The sequence below is a fragment of the Botryllus schlosseri genome, chromosome 12 (assembly GCF_051294905.1).
Source record: "Botryllus schlosseri isolate E-star chromosome 12, Bs_hap1, whole genome shotgun sequence".
NCBI lineage: Eukaryota > Metazoa > Chordata > Ascidiacea > Stolidobranchia > Styelidae > Botryllus > Botryllus schlosseri.
In genome coordinates this window covers 18,194,392-18,215,208 of record NC_137247.1, presented here as the reverse complement: position 1 = coordinate 18,215,208, position 20,817 = coordinate 18,194,392, and the positions used below count along the sequence as shown (strand labels likewise).

The window sequence follows — 20,817 nt, the reverse complement described above, 5'->3', positions numbered from 1 at the left end:
TGGTCTGAAATCACGTAACGGTGTTCTAAGAACACTCTGGTAACACGGCACAAATGTTGGAAGATTTTGAAGCAGAGACACCCATACTATTTATCATCCAGGTCACATTACATTTTTGCAAGCTTCCTCCGCTCATAACATTATTCGAGATTCCCATATTCCTATCAGTGTATAAGTAGAATATATGGAGTTTTGTATCTCGTTACCAAATGAGGGTGTTATATTATACATAACTAACCTACGGATAGATGCGCATCACGTGATTCACGGTCGAGTGATGCTACAGTCGCAGATTTGTTGTCGCTTCATAGCATGAAACAGCAAGGTAATTGCTAATCCCATAGATGACGACCCGAGCGCTCAAATTTAATAAAGTTGATCTTATTTGAAAGCTACAGTCGAGCTGATTCTGATAATATACATCAGAATCTCATCAGGGCAATGGAATCCCCTCGAAATACCCCTCAAAGTTCGAAAATTGGCATTGATCTGAACAATCGCAACCACGCAAGGACCATTGTTATATTCATTGTGCTGCGTCGTTGCGATTGATTAGAACAATGCCAATTTTCAGACTTTGAAAGCTATTTCGGGGTGATTCCATTGCCTTGATGAAAATTTAATGTATATGGGCGATTTTCATTTTTGCTCTCGGGCGCCGCCATCTTGACCTATGGTTGGCCAGAGCTGAATCGAGCTTCATAGGCGCAGGTGGCTGTTTTGGAGTTGGTTACGTTATTTAACGCCGTGCGTTTCCGCTTTACGGTGGTTCCGCGTTTTGGTGCAAAATAAGTATTGATAACATACTCATCAATACTATACAATGTTTGAGCGAAAAACCGAGCTGGTTTACAGTCGTTTTACAAAGCTTTCTCGTGCCGGTGTGTGACAACTTTTCACTCACAAAAGTTAGGGAAACTGTGGATATGCAGCTGTATCACAGCTGTATCACTCAGGTATTAGCTGCATCACTCAAGTATCAGCTGTATCACAGCCAGGGCGGCAATGACACTAGTCACGATTTTCTAATGACTCGACAGCCGTATATCCACAGGACCAACAAGTAATACCAGATAGACTTTGAGGCCATAGCATAACCCTATCTGTAAAATAGTTGATCATAACGCATATAAAGTAGTGAATTTATTCGACTAATAATCATTATGTTTTATGTGTACAGGTTGATTTGCGAAGTACCGTTAACAAAAAATCAATAGCCTATTTTCTATAGCTTATAGGAGATCGGATATGAATGCAGATAAGCAACCGCGGACTGTGAAAGGAAGATCCCATTTGCACTGTTGCGTTCCAAAATGCAACAATGACTCAAGAATGACGATGAATTTATCTTTTCACAGGTTTCCTGTTAAAGAAGAAACAAGGAAAAATGGGTACAAAACATTCGGCGTGAAGTTGGGCCAAATTTCAAAGTAACTAAATATTCACAACTGTTTCAGTCTCTCATATGTTCTGTCCAGATAACTCTTGACATTTGTATAGATAACTGTAAATACGCGGGTTTGGGGCGAGCATTTTCATGAAAAGGACTATATAGACTAATTTCTAGCGGACGTCACTTTTTGAAAATGGGAGCGGTTCCTGGCATTTTTGAGTGGACGAAGTCAAGAGCACCAAGAAGGGTGTTGCTCAGGCATCAGAGGTGAGAAGAATAGTTAAATTATCAATTTACAACATATTACAATTACAACATATATATGAATAGCGAAAATAATTCCCATCAATCTGTAGCAAGCTGACTGACATGTTATGTAATCCGACTCATTTGTGATTTGACCAATTTTATAATTGTTTGATATTTTTTGGTTACATCACTGGGACTAATTATTGAGTCAAAGCTCGATTACTTCAAGTAAGTAAATGTAGACCTACTTCATAAACTGCCATATTTGCTTAATTCCATGGCGTAGTTGTGCATACTTTAATTTCTGTCACGTGGCATGTTCCCCCATTGGATACGTTTCATTAATTTTTGCATAACTGTATTTGCAGTGGACATGACACTCCAGAAGAAATGCCGGGTTCAAGCAGCACTGATCAGATCACAAACCTGCAAGAGCCATTGTTGGATCACAGCTATTGTAAAGAAGATTTACCCCTTTCCGAAGAGTTATGTAAAGCAAAGGAACGAATACATTAGGGTTACCACATTTCAGCAACCCAAATTTCGGACACTCTTTAGCGCCCACTAGTGGAATTCAAAATGAGTTATGACGTCACACCAGCAAAGCTTTGCTCATCGACCAGAGGTGGTCACGGTCCGGTTCAGGAGTATGTGGCTGTGTGTTGTGTAACCGGGACAGAAAGCACATGTTTTCAGCCCCCTCCCGCCCAAATAAACAATGATTTTGAGCCCACACTATAGGACAGGGGTGGGCAAACTACGGCCCGCGGGCCGCATGCGGCCCGCGACACCATTTTGTGCGGCCCGCGAAAGCCTCAAGGTACGTCGTAAAAAAATTGAGAAAATGCGTATAAAAATCGAATTACTGTGGGTACTTGATTAAACTTTTTCTCAATATATTTCAACATGATAATAAGTAATATTTTTACCAGTACCGTAACTACCGCACCCCGAACCCCCCAATTGGGGAGCCAAAATTATTTTGTGAATTAACATAAATCATAAAGTATTTTTTTAGAAATTTATGCAACTTTTTCACCCAACAAAAAAATGCAACTTTTTCCCCCAACAAAAAAATACGCATGATTTATAGAGATGGGCAGTGGGCACTTCGGCGTCGGCCATCACCGCGCCACGACGAACCAAGACATATGAAGTTATAGGCCTTGTAACAATGTAATATGCGACTCCGAGAAGTGTGCCAGAACGATCGCAGCGAGAAGACCTTGGCCGAAAAGGTCTGCCCTTGTTCTGACCAAAAACTTCGAGATATATAGGCCTACATATATTGTTTAATTGTCCATAGGCACCTAAATGGCTGGCGCCGAATGTTCCTGTCCTGGCGATTTGAGATTCACAAGAACATTATTTGCCTGTAAAGAAATACCAATTTGAAATCGTGTACGTCTTTTAGTTTAGTACGTTTAGGCGATTTCAATATCTTTTGACATAGCAGATACGAGATCACGAACTAGCATCATGTAACGAAGTCATTATACCAACGGGTACGCCCGATAATGTTTATTTATTATTTAGCGGTCCTACCTTTTCCAACACACCTCACACAGCTCTACCGGTAAATCCGATAACGTGAGCAGAGAGAGGATAAAAAATGATAGCAATATATATGCAATTCCCGATCATATTGACCGATTCAATCATGAATTATAAAAAAAATTCGCGCTTCGCGCGTTAAGACGGAACAAGCACTAAAAGTAAATCCGATTCGTGAGTGTGTTACATAGATTCGTTCTTTGTATGTGGACAAGTATTTATATTTATAATATTTATATATTGTAGAAGCGTATTTAAAGGTAACATGATGGTCATGATGCTGTCAGCATTGTGTGTACTGGAGCTGAACTAAAAGTACAATCAGCATAGCATATCTGTGAACAGATCGCTGCTCACAGACTCAATTTTACATCCATATTTAATCGGGACAACCGACTTTCATCTCTAATTTTGACCATGAGGACAACCAGCTTATAAATTTTCGTCAATGTTTCTAACGCGTATACGTTATCATCAAATCAATGTTTGATTTGTTTTGAATATACGAATACATATATATTATTTCAATGTCGTCGGTCACTATATAATCATATAACAATGTTGATTTGGGCTTAGTATCCCAATTTTATATTGTGCGGCCCGCGAATGGATTCAAATGTTGAATGCGGCCCGCGAGCTGAAAAGTTTGCCCACCCCTGCTATAGGATAATCGATGCAACTTCTGAAGGGGGGTGCTTGCTATATGAATCTGGTTTCTATATGCATCTGATCGTTAAATTATTTCAATGAATTCTGTCAATAATATTGGTCGTTCCATATATTACTATATAGATACTACTATCCGCCCACATGATCAGAGTTAGCGGTAGTGCTGGTGGAGGATGATGAGTTCAAAAATAATGGAAGCGTAATCGCACATCGTTAAGTCATATTCATGTCCTACCGATAAGCTTGTTAATCTGCCTTATGCCGGTGCGCACCACGGAGCTTTATAAACATCCCACATCCAGTGGTTTCCAACCTTTATGGTCGGAACTCCATCTCCAATTTGATAATGTTCCGTGGCCCAGATCCAAATTTTACGAGCTGATTACTAAAAGAAGTCAGCACATTTGCCCAGACTTACTCACGGGCTATTTTCGAAGCTGATTACGTTTAACATATTCGCAAACCCCAGAATAAAGGCAAACGACCCCCCTTCCCCCGTTTGGAACCACTATCTTTGAATAAAGCATTTAAACGGCCTTAACGATCTCTAGAAATATACCGTTCTCTTATAATTGCGATTACAATTTGGCTTATTCCAATAAATGAAGGTCGTTTTTATTTATATTTTATGGCAGTTTTTGCGAGGGTGGTAGTCTCCATATTAGAATCAATAAATGTGATAGTAAATCGCGCGCTACGCGAAGAAAAATATCATACATCAGCATAAATATTCTCAAACAATATTGCTTTTATGCTGATTTACGAAAAAAATTATGAGCCTACGTCAAAATTCCGGACATTTGGCATATTTTAGAAATTCCTCCCGGACTCCAGTTTGAACAGTGAAATTCCGGACATGTCCGGGAAATTCCGGACGTATGGCAACCCTAGAATACATGATTTGAGTGAAGGTTCAATAACGGTTCAATGACGATGCGTATATTAACAAATCCTCTAGCACACTGAAGGAGGATACACAGAAGTCTTGAGGCATGGTTGACTGCTATTCCATCATAGCATGCAATCCTTTCATTTCCCATCTGTTCAATAATTAATCAACTTTTGACAGTTCTGTGCGTTATTTATATTGACAAATTAGGCACGTAGACAATGGGCGAGTTATTGACAATGTATTGACCATTTGCTAGAAACTAGCCAGTTATGCAGAGCTATCCGGGGCACGACTGGAAGTGAGGGGTTTGGTGCATGAGAACACCATGGAGACCAAAGTATAAACCCGGTTAAAATGAAAGATCTCCGGGTCGCCATGACCCTTTCATATCCAGCAAATGGGTTGGGTGTCACTGACAATTCTAGGCAGTTCGTCAGTGGCGGCTCGTGACAATATCGGGTGGTGGGGCAAGGGCCGCAAGCGACTTGTTATCAATATGACGTCACAGTAGCGTTTTTCAACGTTCATGATGGCCACATGAATTTCCCGTAAACAATGATTTTTAACGTAGGTGCCGCGAGAGGTTTGCCGGTGGCGTGACTTGAAGTGCGGTAACAAATGTTTTATTCATTGTTTTTTATTCAAATGATTATTTTACAAAATGTACGCGAACTAAGAATCGTTCCCATGCCACGAATCAATCATCAGGTTATCCTTAGTAGCATGCGTTATGATTTCGTGGTAGAGATTACGCAAGCGCCGAGTAAGACTATACCAAAAATACACAGACCAACTACCTACAAAGAGCATTCGCATGACACCTTGTGGTGTTTTAATCGTTCCATGCTCAGCAATTCTGTAAAGTGCTGCAGCGCCTCCGACCCGATTTGTATATGGATTCTCGTCCCGAAAGCGAGTCAAATCGATTTGCCCTCGTCCGAAAGTGTTTGGTACACGATCCTGATGCGTTACGACCAGGGGATAGGCAATCAAAGCGGTGGCACCCATAAACGTAAAACATTTTAAAAAGCCAGCTGTTATCCATGGAAGATTAATTACGAGTCTGCCTGCCATCATTCAAGCAGGAATCAAAGCATTGTGTTAAATTGAAATGCGAGCACATATCGCATTAAACAATTTCATGAATAAATTATTTCATCTTGATGAATTTTTCACTTTTTTTCCATAGCCATAACAGAATATATCGGTAAATTAACTGTCAGTGTGCCTCGAGTAATAAGGATGAAAACCACTCACTTTTCCTTAGCCATAGACATGGTTGAGTTACCTGGGCTCACTTGATTGAAATTATTCGGAAAGAACATGATGTGTACAGTCGTCCGCCCACCAGCATTAATTTATGTCTTGTATAAGTATTGTGCGCGACGTGATTTCTTATTAGCAAAATGTTCAATAACGAGTTTATTGAAATCTGGAATTCCCAGAACCACGTCGTTGTGAATCGAGAGAACAGCCAACGCATTAAGCCTATCTTGGCCCATCCTGTTTCTGAGAAAGGTCTTGATACGTTTCAATGTGCTGAAACTGCGCTCGGATTCCGCGGATGAAATCGGGGTGGTCAAAATGATATTCAGAAAGCTAGTTACTGTAGCAAAGTTGATCGAAAGCGAATTTTCAACTATAGGAATTTTGAAAGTTCACTAGTGGTTTTAATTTCCGAAAAGGATGTGTTAGAATACAAACAAGTCAATTCGCTCTCCAACCGAGCAATGTCGATCATCGGGTAATAACGAGGCACGCTGCGCAGTAGTCCAGAAGGAAAATGAATTTTGTAGGCAGGGAAATTTCTCGGATTTAACAGGGCGAAAGTAACCAACTGGTCACTATTCAGACGATGTTGGATTTGGGACATCAGTATATCGCAACATTCGTAAGCCGCAACAAGCAGGTTTTGCACACTTATCCCACGACGTAAAAGCGCTGTGTCACCAGCGAAGTGTACATTCGCCCGGATATGCGAAATTGCCTCACAAAAATGTGCAATACACAATTGCGCAGTAGTACCATCGGCCATACGCGACTGAAAAGTGCTGTACAGTGTATCGACGTGCATGAAGATGTCACAAAAAAGCTTCAAAAAGAACAAAAATTCTTCGTCTTCCAGGAGTCGTTTAAGCCCCGCCGCTTCACGTATGGAAGTATCATCCCAGACAGGAGAGCTCTCAATCACTGAGAAGCATTCCAGAAGCTCCACCCTACTCTCTGACACTCGTTGCACAACTCTGGATTGGAAGTTCCACCGTGTTGATACGCATCTAGGTAACCGGTGCTTGCATATGTCGCGCAATAGATCAGATCGCTTTGGCGAAACAGAGAAAAAGGAGGAGAACCCTGAAAGATTTGCAAAGAATATCTTGATAGAAGATATTCCTAAGCACATTTTTTTCACTACAAGATTGAGCTGATGCGCGTAGCAATGCAAAAAATGCGCATGCGGGTAAACTTCTTTCATTAAAACTTGTACGCTATGTCGCGATCCGCTCATGACTGCTGCGCCGTCGTAGGTTTGCGCAATAAGTTTCGACTCAACTGAATAGGGCTGTAATGTTTTTTTTAATACGTAAGAAATTCCGACAGCAGTGCGATCGTCAACAGCCACAAAGCTGTGGAATCGTTCGACTGGCATACCAAATTTCGTGAACCGAAAAATCACGACTAGTTATGACAAACACGTAATGTCAGTTGTTTCGTCAGACTGAATAGATAGAAATTCAGCGTCAACAATCTCGGTAAACAAATGCTGTAGATAGATGTGATATATCGAATCAAGCACATCATTTTGAATAGTCTTTGAGGTACCCTTAGCTACTGTCGCGGTGTCGAGATGTTCGCGCAAAATGCTATCAATGGAAGCCGTGTATTTAATTAGATCCAAAAATACCCCCCTATTGAGAGAGCATTCCTTCTCATCGTGGCCTCGAAGGGGCAATTCATGAACTCCAATAAATTTAATGGCATCAATCACCCGAGAGAGAACATGCCTATTCTTATCTACAAGCTCATTGTGCTTGCAGACTGATACGCGATAACTTTCATTGAGCTGCGACATTACATTTACTCTGCCAAACAATTTATATTTAACTGCACTAGCCATGTGCACTTGGGATTTTTGGTGCGTTTTCAGACGCTCTGACAAATGCTTCAGATCGCGATAACCAATTTTGTTCCAACTAGAGCCACTGCTTCCGGTACCGGCACTGTCGAATAAAAGACAGTAAAAGCAAAACAAGGCGTTTTTATCCTCGCCATAAGTAAGCCATTCATTTTTATCGAAATGCGCTGAAGAAAAGGCACGAGTGCGCTTTCCTCCGGCGTACGATTGGATCAATGGGCAATTTCTAGGCTGATATGGACCTAGTCGCTTTACCTCTAATTTTTGCTCTAAAGGCAGCTGGCTAAACGGCGTACGGAGCAAAGATTCAACACGATTCATGTTCACACTTGACCTGACTACTTATCTGCAGAAATGGAAATGACTATAAATCGAGAGATTGCGTATGCCTAACTGGAAAGGTCAACGAGTTCGGACATATACGCAATTGTTATCTCATAGATTGGACAAGGAAATGTCATATTGAATCCAAAACATCATTCTGAAGAACTACGGATAGCAGCCTCGGAAATTCGGTCCCGGTACAGCTTGGGAGATTCTGGCCTTGAGGCTGGAGACTGTCACACGACACATACGGCTTACGGTCTATAGCAGGGGTTCTCAACCCGCGGCCCGCGGGCCGCATGCGGCCCGCAGACGCTTTTTCTGTGGCCCGCGAGATCTTTCAATATGATTGCAATTATTACCGGTACAGTATTGTTTCATACGGTATCAATTTAGCTACAAAAGCTCTCTTATCGCTCCGTCTCTGTTTCGTTTGATTTATTCTCATTCTTCAATGTTTTCTGGTTTCTTGATGTATGGTCGAGTTTAGATTCTTATTGTTCTGAATAGGTCTTCGGACAGCTCCATCCCAAGTTACACATATCAGCTGATCTTAGAAAAAAGCGTTGCTAGCTAGGTCTCAGGCTAAGCAATCCATATTTTGAGGAATTGTTGAGGTTGCCGAAGACGTTAAACACGCATGGTTCAAAATTGCTTGGTATATAGCTAAACCCATGAAATCTGTTAGAAAAGGCGTTTCTTCAACAAAACGTTACTATACTGTGCGAATCTCCGCTGTTTCCGGAATTTAGCAGCAAGGACAACTCCACCTAACAAATTTCGAAGCTGCAGTTGTCTGATTCAATCGTGACAAGAAGAGTAACAGCAATGTCAGTTAAAATCTTTTGTGGCATGTTTTGAAACACGTTGCCCCGTAGACTACTTTAACCTAGCATTGGACAAAATCTACGGACATTGCAACGCTAATTGTATTGGGATATTCTATCAGAGTGGATATATTTGTAGACATAATGCTGGCTGGGCAAACGTGGGGAGAGGGGACTAGCAAACAACATCAACCTAACAAAGCTGACTTCTGTAACTATTGGTGCAAGGCACCAGCCATGGAAGGAAAGGAGAATGGTTGATTGGTTTGCTCAGAAATTACCACGGACATGAGACTTCTCATATCACTGAGAGCCCAAAGTGACAATGGCGTCTGTAAAGAAAAAGTTACCGTAGTTTTATACTTGCTCGCTCACGCATTGAAACAGAGAGTTCAGTTCTCTGGTGCAAGGGTTTGAAGGTGCACATACCGACTTGAGAACAAATGCAATGCTCGCTTCATGAAGGGATTTACTTATTCCGTCGGAAGATGACACAATATCACAGAAACAGCAACTGAAAGCTTACGAACGCTGTCCATTCTGATGTAGAATGCATACAAACTGAATGCTAGGCTATATTAGCCTAAATGTAATAATATAGTCCACAAATATACGGTAATAATGTTCTGCGGCCCGCCGCGCGTTTTGCTGTTAAAATGCGGCCCGCTACGCAAGGAAAGTTGAGAACCCCTGGTCTATAGTGTCTATATGTCTGCTGCAAAATCGCCTTCGGAAAATATATTACCGAATAAATACGTGGATGAAAGCCGAAAACTTGGTACACTGTTACATGAAATCATCGAGAAGTATAGCCTCATGACCGTTTTCGGTATGGTACACTGTCAAAATTAATACAAACTGATCAACGCCGAATTTTGCGTAATATTTACTGAGGAATCGGCTGATCAAGCGATCAGCTGTTAGCCGCCATCGAAAACGAAACAGCTATCGCGCTTGACAGGGGTTGTAATTGTGAGCAAATGGCCCGAAGGCCACCATTCCACGGTGAAATTGACATTGGAGAATATAAAATAAAACTAAATATTTGAATGCAAACCGAGGATGTTAGTAAACCGTTTCATGATATCATCATCTCATCACCTATCTCAGTATGGAACACAGATACACCGGCTTTTGCGTGAAATCCGCAATGCGTTAGGTAGGCTAAGTGTCAGATCAGCGCACATCTCTACCATACTCGAACTTAATAACGAAATTGCTGCCCTAATCATTGAGTGTCAACCTTGAGACTTGGCACAGCGTTCGATACTAAAATCAAGACATACCATGTAAAAGTTCATGACGGATCTAGCTAAGGAGCATCGTTAAAATCAATGGAGACCAATACCGGCTTTGCGTGAAATATGTTTGCGATACATGACCGATCAGCACACACTCGACTTTGGAAACGGAATTACTACCCTAAACTTTGAGTAGAAACCCTGAAACTTAGGACAGTGTTAAATACCACCATCACGACATGACATACCAAGTTTCAAGAATTATCATGGTGTGAAACACCATCAAAATCGACCTGTACCAGCAACGGTCGACTCAACGCATATCACGGTATCCGAGTTCAGATATAGATACGATTGTTACATCACACCTTAGGGGCGAGCAAGCATATTTGCCCCGGTTGCTCGGCCATTTTACGAATAGGAGAGAGTAAAGCAACGTTTCTTAATTGTGCGCAGCTTTGAGAGAATAGATAGTGAAAGCTTGTTATGAGCGCTACCGGGGCAAGCCCCGGCTAGGCATTCACAAAGCGAAAACACAGAAGAGAATTCGATTTTCGCGGAGACTTCGCTATGTATGGGCATTTGCAAGCGAAAGCACAAGAAGAACGCGGGTTTCGCTGTGATCTCGATATATATTGAGCGCTGTGCGTCTATAAATGGTTAAATTGTTATTGAACAGAATTTTAGGTGGGGCAATGCCCCAGTTGCCCTATAGGACGAGCCGCCACTGCAGTTCGTCATCAGATCTTGAAATAGTGTCCATCGTTCCATGGTCCACGGCGTTGTGGTTGGTCAATATGGCACATCTGCCCCTGGAAAATGCAACAGCATTTTGTACTCGTATTTAAAGCTTCGTATAATGCGTTGTTATTTGGGAACAATTTAACTGCTTATACTTAGCTTTACAAGTTATTGCTTTACCAATATCACGCATTGACGGCAGCGAGAGGCAAAAAAAATTCACTGGCAATCCTGTCTACGTCAGCAAAACTGAACGTGGGTAAACCCGTCCACAACTCAGAATATACTAGTTCCATACTCTCGGTTCGATTACTGTCCAAAATGTTCCTGCCATTTGTGACATTAGAGATAAACATTGGCATCAGTGCGTTTTGGCCAAATGCAGTTCAACGAATAAGGATTCTCAAACAACTAGTGAAGAAATAGGGTCCTGTTTTTGCTAGCAATGACATGAAATCAGTCATAAGGGCTGTAGCAATAATTAAGAACTCATACGCTCGCAGTAAAGCGTCGCCAGAATGGGCAAAATAATGAGATTGCCTTTGCTGACGATGCTAGCCTTATGGAGGCGAAATCACTCTGGCCAACCACCCACAAAGGGCGCTAAAGCGGTGAGAATCGTCCATTATCAGAATCAGCGCGACTGTAGCTTTCGAATAATATCAACGTTAATAAATTTGAGCGCTTGGGTCGTCTTCTATGGGATTAGCAATTACGTTGCCGTTTCATGCTATGAAGCGACAACAAATCTGCGCATGTAGCATCACTCGACCGTGAATCACGTGATGCGCATCTATCCGTAGGTTAGTTATCAATAGTTATATATAGCTGGAGGTGGACTATATTTAGTTTTATTGCCGGTCAAGAATTGGACAACCTTTAATAATACCAACCAGACATGGGGTAATCGCGATTAGTAATCGTAATCGATTACGACGATTACAGCATTTTCAAGTAATCGTAATCGTAATCGACTACTTCACATATCTGATCGATTTCTTTGTGAAAGAACGATTACTTTTTATTTGTACAATGAATATGACATAACCGAACATTCGTGAACAAGGAAGAGATATTATATCAGGTTATTGATAGCGCAAACGGTTGATTTTCAAACGCCACTGCTCATTATAACGTCAGAAGTATTAGCTTTGCTATTTCTTGCGTAAGAAGTATCCACACGTAGTAAATATAAATTCGATGTACATTGTTGTGTGATTGTTAGGACAGTGTAAGCCAGGGCTGGCCAACCTTTTTGGCCAAAGGGCCACATTCGATTGACGAACTATTACGCGGGCCACTAGCCGCGCCAAGCGCGAAAATTTTTCGAAGTTAATACGTCAATAATATTGTCACTTGACTATATTGCGGGCCTGCTGTATATCGCTGGGCGCAGTTTGCAAGGACTGGTTTATCGCTTGGACCTATCGATATCGAAAGCTTCGACCAACAATCCAACATGCATCAATCATTTTGTGCCTAGGTTTCATCGTCGACGGTCTTTCTGCTAGCGCTAGCGCAAACGCAAGGTCGCATATGTTAAACAACACTTTGTCTCGTAATCGCGAATATAATTATAATTAGACTCAATCTGATACATTAGGCGTTCTTTCATTTTCACAAAGGGGTAACAATATTTAAAGCAAGAAACCGAGTGACAACATGTTGCGCGAAACGTGAAGAAAATTTTTACTTTTGTTTAATCCAACTCAAATTATTCTACTTTATTGTAGTGTACGAAGATCTACCAAAATGTGACTGGCTCTTGGACCTGCCAATGCGTCACAACTGATATTTTGACATCACATCGCAAGTGTTGCGGCAAGAATAATCAAATTTTTGATTGGCCTTGCAAGTTCACAATCGGTGCAAAACATTTTGGATTGTATTACTAATTTCGGAACTGACCTCGCGGGCCACTCAAAACCTTCTCGCGGGCCACGGGTTGGCCGGCCCTGGTGTAAGCCATGCTGTATATCAGGTTATCAATACACTCCAGACGCCACTACCTCGCAGTAAGATAGTAATCACCACTCTGCCTATAGTTTCAAATAGTAATTTATGTATTGATGTTTGGTCATGCTTAGTTAAACACAGTTTGACCGTTGCTGCTTGGCGAGCAGTAGGCCTATCTCTGTAGTATACGTATGTATTGTACGGACACCGTACAAAGATTTGAAATTTTGTACTCGTCAAATAAAACATTACGATGGTTAAAATCAACAGCTGGTGATATATATCATAACCGAGCCGTTCTATGCCGTTTCTCGTAACGGCAGCTTTCAGTATCTGTATTAAGTGTAAGGTAGAATTTTAAGTTCACTTTATCTTATTCTCATATGACTCTACTTGGAACGGGCGCCAATCGTTATTTCACAATTCTTCACTCGACATTTATACCAGTCGCCATAGCCATCCGCTTGTACACCATGTTTTCGTGGGTTGTAGGTACAATCAGGACCAAAACAGCAATTCGTCCCCCACTCCAAACATTGGTATTGGTAGCATGGTAGGGTTGTAACCAAAGTCACAATGTTCCGAGTTACAAGTCAATCTCACTCTTATAGTTTTGACTCGAGTCAAGTCGAGTCATTTTCAATTCACCCCCGAGTCAAGTCCGAGTCCAAGTCAGCTAGTATAGGGTCGAGTCCGGGTCATAGTGTTTGACTCGAGTACGGGTCCAAGTCGTTATGTTCTCAGATCAGTTTTCAGATCATTCCGGTACAACCCACTTTCTCAACTCTGCTCGAGTGATATATAATGGCTCGTGTTCATAATATAGTAATTTTCATCAGTTTTCACAGTTTACGGCCCCATTTCCAAGTATCAGGACTGATAGACAAAATGCAAATAATGTGGTAAATTTACTATTCTTCGAAGTTACATGGAATGTCTGTCTTGGCCGTTCTAGTCTCGAGTCATATGGCTTGCATGACTCGAGTACAAGTCGAGTCAATACAAAAATTGACTCGAGTCGAGTCAATTTATGCATTTGAAAAAATGACTCGAGTCACCAAAAAATCGCGTGGTCAGTTTTCAAGTTGATGACTGAATTTGGTCAATAATATTGGTAATTGCATTATATTTCTATTCATTCAGATTTACCGGTAGAGCTGGGGGCACGTAATTCATAATTATAGCATCTGGTATGTTGTTATAATTACTTTATTGTATGTTGTTAATTCGTGACCTCCCGTCTTTTATATAATCAAAAGATACTGTAGTCGCCCAAACGTAGCAGACTAAAAGAAAAACTTTCGTGACACGCACATACAAATTGTCATGTCTTCATTCCTCTGTGAGTGCCCCGGTTGGCATTTGCATTGTTGGGGCTCAGATTGGAAGGACCGGACTATTCGTCACGGCTACAGACAGTGGACACATACCCAAAGTTTTGGCCAAGGTCATTCTCTGGTAGCACACTTTGTGGAGTTGCATGTTGGCCGAAATTGCATACGTCTTTTGGTGTGTCGTGGCGGGGTAATGACCGCCACCGAAATGCCTATTCCAATAAATTATGCATGCGTTTTTTTCTTGAGGGGGAGCGGTATGCATTTCAAAATCAAGCTATTTAGAGACAATAAATCTCGACGCTCGAAGAAAATTTTCAAGTTAATTAACTCTCTTGAAAATACCTTTGAGTCCGCTTAGAGCTCGCTCCCGGTCCTATTGGGGAATTTGGGGTGTGGCAGTTACGGACCTGGCAAGAATGCAAGTCGTTGGATGCAACGAATAGTCCTACATAGAGTTGGGCAATGGGTACATTATGACGTAACAAGCAAATGGCGTATGATTTATAAATAAAGTTGTTATGTCATTAGACCTTTTCATCGCAAGTCTTATATTGTCTTCCAATAACTCTTCTGAAATTAGTTCTAGGAAGCAAAACAAATGTAATAGTGAGTAATCGTGATTACTTTTGAAATGTAATCGTAATCGTAATCGACTACTTCCTGATTTTGCTGTAATCGTAATCGTAATCGTAATCGCGGGAGTCACAAGTAATCGTAATCGCAATCGATTACATTCGTGAAGTAATCACCCCATGTCTGCTACCAACCAAAGATACGTTTTATTACACTCTGGTACATCTGCGAATGCTGTGAAGAACGAAGTTGTGATTTTCCACTGATACATCGGGACGTAACTTCCAAAAAACTGAGTCAAGATATTCATGATGTGAGTTATTCGACTACACGAGGAGTGTTCAAGCGCTTTGCTATTCATTTGGATTAAATAGCGTACGAGCGCATTTCGGTGGATGGTCGTTATGCATCACCTGGACGCCAAATATTCACGTAAAATTGGCCATTGGGGGACTTCGCGGGCGGGAATCGAACCCGGACCGTCAACGCAAGTGGCCCTGAATCGCGCAGCGCGATGGAAATTTTCAAGTTGAATGAAGATCTCTCAAAAACTTTGCAGCCAATTTGTAAACTCAAATTGCATGTTGACGACCGTCAACACATGATAATTGTATTGCATGTAGATGGCCGCCTAATTATGCTTCTACGGCAACAGGTTGGCCGCCCCTGGACTACACAAGTACACTTATTCCATCCCACGGTTACAAAACCATATTGGTTGGTACTATAACCTACGGTAATCAGACAGTATATTCCACCATCACGAATTTAGGTCCCGATTATTCGAAATTCCATGCCGGTGACGTCATATTTGGTGATACGATTGATGATTGTTGCAGCCGATTACATCTGATGAGTGTCTAACGAAAATATTTGGATTTATTTCTATATGAACATACTTGTCAATAGTATTTCTGTTCATTTGGTTAATAATAAGGCTATTATACATCACCGAAGGTAAATCTTCGATCAAAATAAGTCCTTCGAGCCGGATTCGAACCAGCGACCTATGGATCACCGTGTCTAACTCTACAGTCCACCGCTCTACCAACTGAGCTATCGAAGGAACGAGAGTATTGTTACGAATGGATAAAATAATTCCCCGCTATCCGCACTATGTGTAATTAACATCAACAACGTGTAACATCTGATGATGCATATCTATGCTTCGTTGTCTTTTTACAACATTCTGCTTGTCATATATAGGAATTGCACTACTGTACCGTACGGATATACTCGTTTGTCGGTTGTGCTGTGTAAACGTGGTATAACAATTAACGATGTGCCCTTGCATTGTTCAAGTAATCAAGTACCATATTTTCAGATCAAAGCATAATTTTGAATAATATGTCTATTTTATACCCGAAACTTTTCGTGATGAAACTCTTCAGAGGTTGCTGTCTGCTTTTATACTACAGAATACTAAAACATCGATAATAATAACACATGACAACAAAACAATTTCATCATATAGGCGAGAACGACTTTAGGGTAAATAGGGGGCGCTAAGCTCGAAAATGGCATTGGTTTCCGCAGATTGGCTCCATTTTTCATGATATCACTGAATTTCGACGTTTTTATTTTATTTTATTCAAACTAGAGTTACGTTTTATCCTAACAGCGCATGTTAAATGTTTTAATTTTCTCACATGGAATGTGAGAAATGTAAAACACAATCAAATCGACGGAACGAAACTGTAGTGCATAAATTTATTCTTTTCCACATATCGAACACAAAAACACTATTTTTATTCGTATTTTCATCGGATTCCCCTATTATACTGTAATTTGTGACAATAAGCATCCTAATACCGATAGATGTGCTTGAAGTCAACAACAAATAGTAGTAATTCGGTAATAATAAACCAATTATGACTGAGCCTACAAAAAGACCTCAATTTGTAAACGCAGAAGAAATAAAAAAGCAAGCAATATTTTTGTTTAACAAGGAATATTCAAATCTTCTCGTAGGAATAAATTAATATCGGGAAGTAGCCTACATTAGTGAAGTTCTTATAGATGCAACTCCTGTTATTAACTCAAATTAGATTGACGTCATCTGCATGAAAGTTCTCTTGTACGATTTTGATGAGGACATATTCGCAGTAGGTAGCTGGCAGTAACCAGTCATAATCTGAGCATTCCAACTATCTTGATATCTCTCTTCCATTTTTTGATTTGTAGGAGAAACCTTCTACCTCGTTTCTCACTCATATTTCCCAAGTTTTCGGGGAAGCGATGATACCATGCTTATCCTTGATCCAAGAACTTTCGTGAACATCACTTCCACGTTATCCCCATGGTTTCTTTTTTTCATCTCAACCCAAGTCAATACCTTCGTTGTTTAGCTGATCTTGGGTAAAACGCGTTGGTTGACTCTGTATTCGAAATAATCAGGATCAGGTTGCGATCTCAAACACCTTGTCCTCTCCTCACCTGGTGACCTGTGGTGTGCCCCAAGGCTCAGTACTTGGACCGGTCCTCTTCACCTTATATGTCAACGACATTTTTGAAACCTCCTCATTGAACACCACACTGTTCGCTGATGATACTCACCTCCTCTCTTCCGCATCTTCGACGGCAGAGCTGGATGCCCTGACTGGTGACCAAATGCCTAAAGTCCATGAGTGGACGGCCCAGAACAACCTTTGCATAAACGCATCGAAATCTCAATTGCTGACAGTAAACTCAAAAGATAACCTAACCGTTAATATCGCTGGTCAGCCCGTTTCCAACACAGATAATGCCAAATATCTCGGGGTTTTACTGGACTCGAACATGTCCTGGAAGAGTCATATTCAGTCCCTAGAAACTAAATTATCTCCGAAGTGCGGCCTGTTCTACAGCCTTGGGCGCTTCATGCCAGCATAGGTTCTTCTGATACTCTTTAAATCCTTAATCCAATCGAAGTTACATTATGGCATCCTCTGTTGGGGGGCTGCCAGTAAAACTGCACTCAAGCCACTGCAGAAACTACAGCATAAAGTACTCCGAATCATAGCTAGGGCCCCAAAGGGGCCTGGCTGCCCATCCAATAAGTCGCTGCAGAAGAGATTCGGCGTCCGAAACATAGAAGATATGCGGAAACTAGAAATCGCCAAGTTTATGTATCAGTTTCACTGCGGTCGTTGCACCGAATATTTCAATGACTTCTTTACCTCTGAATCAAAAGCGCACAAATACAACACACGCGCGTCCACTTCGTCCAAATATCATAAGTAGTTAGTATGATCGGTCGTGACGGGCTATGGGGCTCTTATGGGTGCACCCGACCGGTGCCTCGAAACTCGTCCTGAACCGGTGACCCTTTCAGACCCCCCTTCCACCCGACCGGTGCCTGGGTTTGTATAGGCATCTCTCGACCGGTAACCCTTTTCGGTATAGGGATCACTCAACCGGTGCCTCGAAACTCGTCTTGAACCGGTAACCCTTTTCGGTATAGGGATCACTCAACCGGTGCCTCGAAACTCGTCTTGAACCGGTGACCCTTTTCGATATAGGGATCACTCAACCGGTGCTAGCATAGCCATCTCTCGACCGGTAACACTATTCGGTATAGGGATCACTCAACCGGTGCCGTGGTGGTAATTCGTACTTTCGGGTATAGTCAACTCTCGCGCTGTGTTGAAGAAGTATCAGGAATAGTAAATAGTCACGTGATTGATTCTTAGTTAATGTGTATATTACAAATTATTAAATATGACCGATTCGAGTTAATCCCAACGTTTACGGTGAGCGCGACTTCGATATATCGTTATTCTTATGGATGCGGCGATGATTCGTACTCTCAGGTATAGACTGCGTTGACATGTCGTAATTTCAGTAAAAAGGTGTGAAATATTTGTAAAATCCTACGAGCGCTCACAAGATAACACGCCAGACATAGCCATCTCTCATGGTTTGATGTTACAAAGGTAGGAATTACGCACAAGGTAATATTTCCGCAATAAGTTTGTCACAGAGCCGTCGCACAATATCCGCGTTCACAAACTAACACTCCAAAAAGGTGTGAAATATTGGTAAAATCCCGCGATCGCTCACAAGATAATACCTAAGACATAACCATCGCTCGCGACTCGCTGTTACATACATGCCGCTCGTTGACAATGTAATATTTTGGTAATTGGTTTGCCTCAGAGCCGGCGTAGACGGTGATTCAAATATCAACAATAGCCGCGTTCACAAACCAACACTTCAAAAACGTGTGAAATAGGTTACAAATCCCACGATCGCTCACAAGATAACACCAAAGACATCACCATTTCTCGCGTCTTGTCATTACACACATCCCAATCGCTACAGTGTAATGTGTCGATGGTTGTTACTATCAAGTAATAAGTAATGAATAACAGTACCAGCGCAGACCGTGATTCGAAAACCAACAATTTGACACTTGCTCGCGATCGCTATATGTTTTGACACTTCGGAACAGTCGTTAACTTTGTGTGATACAAATCATGAAAATATTCAATCAGTGTGTCAATTTGTCAACTTGAAATGGAACTTACTACACAGCTCAAGTTGATTCGTATCTGAATGTGTTGATCCGGTACAACTCTAATCCTTTGAGAAATCCATTTACCGCGATCTGTTGATTCGAACGTAACCTGAATATTACTGACTCCAACTTCAGTCGCGTCGGATTATTCACACATTCCACGCCGCTGTTTCACACCTATAGAGGCAATACCAACTATAACTCTACAAGAATCACAAGTATGTGCATTATACAGTTATTATCTTTATCAACATGAATTTAAACTCTTAACAAAAACACGCAACTATAATCATTTGCCAACTCTAGCATTACCAAAAAATTCAGGTATTGTTGATTGAAAATTCTTGAATCCGTATTATTAGGAGTTTTATAGTACGACGTCGGAATCCACTCGCGAGATGTACTAAAGGTAAATCCAGATAATCCAAAATGAAATATTTTGACTTTGACATAGTCTGAATTGAAATAGATTGACAAACATGACTAACAACTTACAACTTAGGCATATTTAGAGATTATACGCACATTGATTCGAAACAAGTAATGAAACATTACAACTCTATTCGCGACCTGTCTTTACGTTTGTCAAAGAGAGCTTCAGAAATATTATCACTATGACATCTCAACATTTTAACATCTTGCCATCGACAAAAGAGTAAAATACAAAAACCTTGTCAAGTCAATCCGTTTGTAACTCACCGAACCAAAGCAAAAAAAGTGTCCATACGAAAAGTAGACAAGACTACGCAAGTAATTACTACAACCCACAAACATATCAAGTTCGGTTTTAGGCATATACCACCAACTCGTCTTTTTTGTTCAACTGTAAAAGTCGTTACTATGCCGCAAGACAAAGAAATTACTATGCGGTATATTTTGTAAGACAAAAGTAATTACTTCTCGGTGTCGGCGACTTGAGGTTAACATAATATATTGGAGTATACGACATTTGAAAGTATGACCATCGTAGTTTCTTACAATCGAACGCAGGTGTTATATCGAAAATTATCGTGATGTAAACATAAGGATTGTCACATCGATTTAACATATGAGATTTCGTAATGGTCTATCATGACTTGATTATTAAATTATTCGCGTTAATTAGACCCGGCGTTGTGGTAAAGGTTATTATGACAGCAACAAACTTTTCAGTACCGTTGTTATTAACATATTGAGTTGTAAAACTACGCGTGTCTGAAATGTTCTTTAATGGAAAATTATTCCACCTTGGTACATATCACCCTGCGTATCGCGGATATCAGAAAATATTTTACAAATGTAATTGTCTCCACTAACCAAGACTAAAGATGAAACAACAATTTCCTTTGTTAAACAATAACCGGTACAATACTTTATCATCGTAATCAGCAGTGAGAATTGAAACACTTTCGCACATTATCCGGTGTCAAGATATCACACTGGGTGAATTG

At 41.0% G+C, this 20,817-nt stretch overlaps 1 protein-coding gene, 1 long non-coding RNA gene and 1 other non-coding gene across 4 annotated transcripts in view; 1 reads left to right on the top strand and 2 right to left on the bottom strand.

Annotated features, from left to right (window-relative positions):
- The window catches only part of LOC145451556 (KH domain-containing RNA-binding protein QKI-like), a 256,270-nt gene that overhangs the window by 158,742 nt on the left and 76,711 nt on the right, over positions 1 to 20,817 (bottom strand). The window lies entirely within an intron of this gene.
- LOC145451856 (uncharacterized) lies at positions 533 to 2,381 on the top strand. Its single transcript, XR_013919082.1, has 3 exons — positions 533 to 1,430; positions 1,501 to 1,660; positions 2,011 to 2,381. It is a non-coding gene; the product is annotated as an uncharacterized LOC145451856 (long non-coding RNA).
- On the bottom strand, positions 15,869 to 15,955 carry Trnay-gua (transfer RNA tyrosine (anticodon GUA)). Its single transcript is given in 2 exon segments — positions 15,869 to 15,904; positions 15,919 to 15,955. It is a non-coding gene; the product is annotated as a tRNA-Tyr (tRNA).